This window comes from Phalacrocorax aristotelis, chromosome 2 (genome assembly GCF_949628215.1).
Source record: "Phalacrocorax aristotelis chromosome 2, bGulAri2.1, whole genome shotgun sequence".
Taxonomy (NCBI): Eukaryota; Metazoa; Chordata; class Aves; order Suliformes; family Phalacrocoracidae; genus Phalacrocorax; species Phalacrocorax aristotelis.
In genome coordinates this window covers 67,365,881-67,371,880 of record NC_134277.1, presented here as the reverse complement: position 1 = coordinate 67,371,880, position 6,000 = coordinate 67,365,881, and positions in this window count along the sequence as shown.

Here is a 6,000-nt window from a genome sequence, read left to right as displayed (position 1 = left end):
TAGATTCCTGGAATGATGTGGACGATTTGGTCCAACTTGTGCCTTTGTAAGCAAAAGTACAGTTATTTTAGCTGGACAGTCCAGTTGCAGGGGAGAGACTGGAGTGAACTTTCTGTTATTTTATTAATGTGTTCTCAGTTTAGGTCCTCAGGAAACCTCTGACCGGTGTTTATCTGAAGATGTCTCTGTCCAGGATAATATTATGATTAGAATCACAGGAAGTAGAAAAAAATAGGTTTTCTTACTGAAACAAAATGAAGGACGCTTTTTATTTCCCCAGCCTAAAGTATCTCTGGAAGAGTAACCCAAGATAGGACTTGGCAAGTACTTGTTATGCCCTCTGCCAAATAGTGGCTAGACATCTAGCAAATCTAGTTATTAAATGAGCTGAGCAGGAACAGCCTGTTTGAAACTGCTTAGAAATACTAGCACTATGCTCAGCAGAGGACAAAAGGTGCAGGGTTTATTAACTGCAGCCACTGAGGGCTCACGTCAACTAAGTTAAGATCAGTGTCAACAGTGGACGGAGCAGTGAGGGAGAAGCAGGAGAGGGGAGGTGAATATTTTTGAGTCTTGTATGCTGCTCTTGGCACTTGACCTACTCCTGTTACTTTGCTTGGCTTTTAGCTGATAAATAAAATATGGAGTAGCGTCTAGAAACTCAGACAGAAGAGAGTTCAACTAGTGCCTAACTGCTGTGTGGTGCAGTTGCCACATAAGAGCTATCTTTTTGGAATTAAAATGGGAACCGGTGGCATTTTATGGACTGGGACTAGCAGTAATGCTTTACAATAACAGGCCACGAATATGGTGGTTGAGGGAGGTATAAGGGCTTTATTCCTAGGCAAATCCAGGGAGTGGCATTTAGATAGTCCAGAGAGTCTGGTCTGTAGCTGAACTGAACTGGCACCAGTTGCTAGAGCAGATTGCATAAGTCACCCAAAAGGGATAGCAGAGAATATCTTTCCAACTCCCAAGAGCAGAGGGATCCTATTCAGAGAAGCTGTCTCAGCTGCAAGGGCAGTTCTTCTTCCATGTCAGTGGACTGAAAAATATCTGTTTTTCCCTTTGCAACCAAAAGCAAAAGCTGGCTTTTGAAAGACTATTTTAAAAGTAGAAGTGCTTCAGGCTTCTGAGGGCTTAATCTTCCAAAATTTCAATGGCGGCTCATAAAAGCTAATATTCTGCAAAGAGTCAGTGTACAATTCGTCTTGCATCCTTCTAAAAGGTGAGTGCTGTCTTGACATGGAGGATGATTTGCTCACTATTTTAAAGCTGGGGAAGGTGCAACTTCATTTAATCCTGTAACTATGATCTCTCTGTTTCAGTACTGGGGAGGAACTGCTGCTTCTTCATACTGAAATCCTGTGTAGGTGTGATGGACAGAAAGCTTCCCAGGAGCAGTGTGGCTGGGCTTCTCTGAGTAGGTGTTCACCAACTTCTCTACCAGGTCTTCCCAGAAGGACACTCATTTTGTGGCAGTGTGCTTGGCAAGGGGTGTGAGCCCTGAATGACCGAGCTGTACTGGGGCTTGAAGGAAACAGGGGAGAGCAACAGCTTGTATACTTTAGGGTTTCTGGGGCAGCAGACCGGAAGAGGTCGTCTGTATCATTTTACAGCCTGCCTTGGCTTCCCTTTCTTGCCTGGTGAAGGAGGGCCTCCGTGTGCTTGGGGCTTGACTCCAAGCTCAGAGGCTGGTTTTGCGAATGGCTTTCAAATGTTAGCCAAAAATATTAGTCTGTGCATGTGTACGTGGAGGCGTGGGGGAGGGAGTGTTGCTCCCTTGTGCAGTCGCACAGAACAAGCCACAATCTGGCGTGCTTTTGGTTATTAATAGCTAGAATATGGAAGTAGGGCAAATACCCATCCTGATTTATCCTGACCTGAATAATCCATGTAGTCTTCAGGCCATAGACTAGCGATTCTGTCTCTAGCTGTCACATTCCTGAATTTTAGGAAGTGATATCTGTGACCATTTTGTGTCATGATGATCAGTGTCACATTAAAGAAAGAAGCCTGCAGGCAGGCGTGAGCTGTGTGAGCACTGCTTGATTAGGGAAGCGCCAGGGTGAGGATCCTGCTCGCTGTTACTCCATGCTGTCAGAGAGGACGAGACAAAAGATCCCGAGGGAGAGGTCGCCCTGGCCTGGGGCTGCTCTGCTGGGGAGGGGGGAGCGTGAAGGACCTCCAAGAGGCAGGCCACAGGCAGAGGAGAGGAGTCAAAGAGCGGTGAAGCAACACGGAAGGAGGCAGCATATGTTTGATTCAGGAGCGCGGACAGGGGAGAGAAAGAGGGAGAGATGTGCAAAACCCCGTATCCCTATGGTTAACCATTCCTAGGCAGGATCAGGGTGTTCTGCACCAGAGCAAACTGGTGCAGGAGTATTAGGCCATTGAGATCCCAGGAATTAAGATTAAAATAGAGGATGATGAGACTCAGGAAAGGCTCCATGGTGTTACTGGAGGTTGTGCTTTTTTTCTCCTTTTTGTTTCTAAAAATCATTAATATATTGAATCCCATATTTTTATTCTCCCAGCTTGCAACATGGTGTTTTTCACACCTATTTTTGAAATCACAGCAACTTCTTTGACCAAATGTGCAGCTTTGCCATTGTGGCCTACTTACATTCCTAGCATGTCAAGAGAGGAAAACAAAAGGGCATTAACTGTGATAAATCCAGCAAAAAGATGCCTGGGACAAAAATCAGAAGTCCTCCTTTGGTCAGGTTTCCCGCTGACTTCCACATGAACTGGCGTGATTCTGGAGTAAAGCATGCAAGCTGGAATAACAGGGTGCACATTTGCATTCTGTTATTGTTCTGAGTGTTATTCTGGTAACAATTTTCTTTTTCTGGATGGGCAGACAAAAAAGCAATAAATATTATTGCTGATTGCATTTTAGAAACTGCAGGCATTAGTTGGAACATAGGCCTATTTACTAGGGGTAGAACAAGTATATAGGGAAACAAATCCTTGCCCAGAAGTACTTAAAGCCTAATATTAAATCAAGACACAACGTAAGAAACAAGAATAGCATGAAATGAAGATGACTGTGCTAACAGACTGCTAATGAACAATTTGATAGCTTCAAATCACCTAGCATTTTGTGTGTGTTGTGTGTCTGTTCTGCTTTAATGCTGATAAGTAAATACAAGAACGGTTTCTACCAAGCTAATTTCTGGAGTTGCAGGTTATTCCATTTATAAATACTGTGTTTCAGTGTGTCAATGCTTTTTTTCGACCTTAAACGTCAGTATGAAAACTCAGAGATAGCCCTCCATGCTGCAGCCAAGTAGCCACTGTTACATCCCTCCTCCTTGTGCCTCCCTTCCCAAGCCACAGCAGATGAGGAAGCACTACAGGTCCCCTGCTGCCTCCCTCCAGATTTCACACTTTTCCCCCACCAAACATAAGCCCCTATTTACCCCACACGCACACCTTGCATAAAGCTCTCAGCCAGAGTGAATGCAGCACAGTACAACAAACCTGCGTCTCCTAATGCCAACAACCACCTGGGTGCTTCTGCAGAAGGGGGTGGGAGGGCACCCTCACATTGCAAGAGAGCCGAGCCGAAGGTGGGCAGGCAAGGCTGCTGGCTGGCAGTGCCGTCGCACACGGGCAGCCCCAGCCTCCATCTTCCCAGCACCCAGCCCTTGCCTGGGAGCAGAGGAAAGCTATGGCAGCACTCCCTTTCCTCTCACCGCTGGGGAAACCACAGGGCCCCAGGTCCTGACCCAGCCAGGGAGGCCAAGATTCCCACAAGTGGGGAAGAGAGATGCTGGGATTTTCCTGTTTGCTTGTGAAACGCAGATGCTGGCCATCCGGGTGTTTCTCTGTGTGTCTAATGGGAAGTGTACACCAGCACTCCGGGCTCTGTGGCTTGGGCTTGTGGTGTTTGTGAGCCTAGTTTGTCAGCGGTAAGTTATTCTTGTCAGACTTCCAAGTAAACAGCAGACAGATACTTACCCCTTTGAGCTGTTACAGTTTGCCAAGAAAATTGTCTGAACTTTGAAATTTCTCCTTTTATTTTCTGCCTTCCTGACCCTGCCTCCGCTAACAACAGGTCCCTCTTGTCAGGGGAATGTCCTCCAGGCACAACACAGGGAAATGGAAGAGGGGAATTTTCACCTCCAGAAATCCTGTTTGACAAGACAAGGATGTCTGGGTCTGTGAGAGGGTCTGCAGCAGGCAGCTCATGCAGCTGGGACTCCTCGATGAAACTCTCCCTGAGACTGAACAAGATCTCTGGAGAGGGGGGGCAGGGTAGGAGCGTGCACATAGTAACAGCAACTCGTTTGACGGGTGATAGCTCATTAAGCTGTCACAGCTCTATGGTAACAGTGTGTATGTCATCCACATCTAAAGCAAACACACAGGCTTTGATCAAGTTTGCTCTTATTATACTAGTGGAGTTCAGCCCAGCCTGGTCTCCTCAGAAGCTGGGGACTTTGCAGCTTGCAGAATAAACCCTGTCTCTGCTGCTACAGGGACGCTTTTCATCGGGTTTCTTGTTGCTGTGCCCAGCCCCTATCCAGGGCTAACGCAGAGGGTCAGCTTCACCATCCTCTGAAGCTATGTGCAGGCAGCAGCCTGGGCTTTAGGGTGCCTTCTCTACCACAACCCCCTTAATGATGTTCTCGGAGGCCCTGCTCTAACGCTGTATGCACCTGAATACACAGTGAGACCTCTGTGGTCTATGGAAGGAGCAGGGTTTGAACAGCTTCTGTTGAGTTATTTTTGCATGATGCATACATGCCTTGGGCTTACATGGAATCTATTTATGACTGGGACAAACCATATAAAATGCTAAAGTCTTGCAAATCTGCTTGTTTTCCACTTTAAGATATGAAATAAATTGCATGAAGCTAATAGTCTGAATTCTGGAATAAAGAGCATTAGCCACATTCCAGAACATATCAACTTTTTGCTTTGTGAAATGAACAATTCTGGAAATGGTGATTGAAGCCAGTTTTGTATCATATGCTTAAGATGGTGCAAGCAAGGTATTTATTAATTACAAAATATACTTGCTCAGCTTTGGTCTTTGGAAGGGGAGATCTTCTGGCCTATAGACATTTCTTTGGGAAAGAAATGACCCAGCTCTGCTGAATCAATGGGTTTTCTTCCATTGACTTTATACATTTTGGCTAATGTCCAGTCTGACCTCCCTCAGCTTCTGTCTGGGTGTTTGAAGAGTTAGATCATCTTTGGCAGCTAGTAATATAATTTTTAATTTTTTATACCAAAGTGAATATCGATGTTCAGTAGGTTACCAAAACACAAGCTTACGTTACTGCAAAGAAAGCATTGCTGTTCCCTTTTCAAAGCCCAGTCTTGAATTTCTTCTCGTCTTAGGGAACAGTACAGTAAACAATGAAGGGTAACAGAGGCATGGTTCAAATAACATCCTGACAGTGAGCAGGTCTGTAAATACAGATGCTTTAGGAAAGAATCTTTGTGAAGTATCTGTTTCATATAGGCTTCCCAAATGTTGCAGGGTGTTGCATCTTTTGTATGCCAGGCAGGTCAAATCCTTAATAAAAGTGCCGTTTTTCTTGTAATTTGTAAAACTTAAAACTTCATCCCCAAACACATGCTTTTCCTTCTTTCTTCAACCCCCTTTGTCCAGGCATGTGAGGTCTCTGTGCCACAGAGGTCTTCTGCTCATGGAGCAGTTCCTACTGGCTACAGGTTAGACTTCAGTTCTGGTGCTGTCCATCTCTTGCCGGTGTCTTTTTCATTAGAAGATGACCATGTGAGAAAGTCAGTCTGCAGTTGAAGGTCTGTCAACAGTTGTTAGAGCTGCAGTTGCAGGCGCTAGTGTGGTTTGTTGAAGTGGGACTCAGGCAGCCTAAAGGGTGTGCTGCGCTGAACACATCCCAGTTCCCTGTCATAACATATAGTGTATACCATGCTGACAATCATTTGTTTTTAGCATAGGTAATCACTGATATGTTCTTTTAAGTGAGAATCATAGATGCTGATTACATTTACTGCATA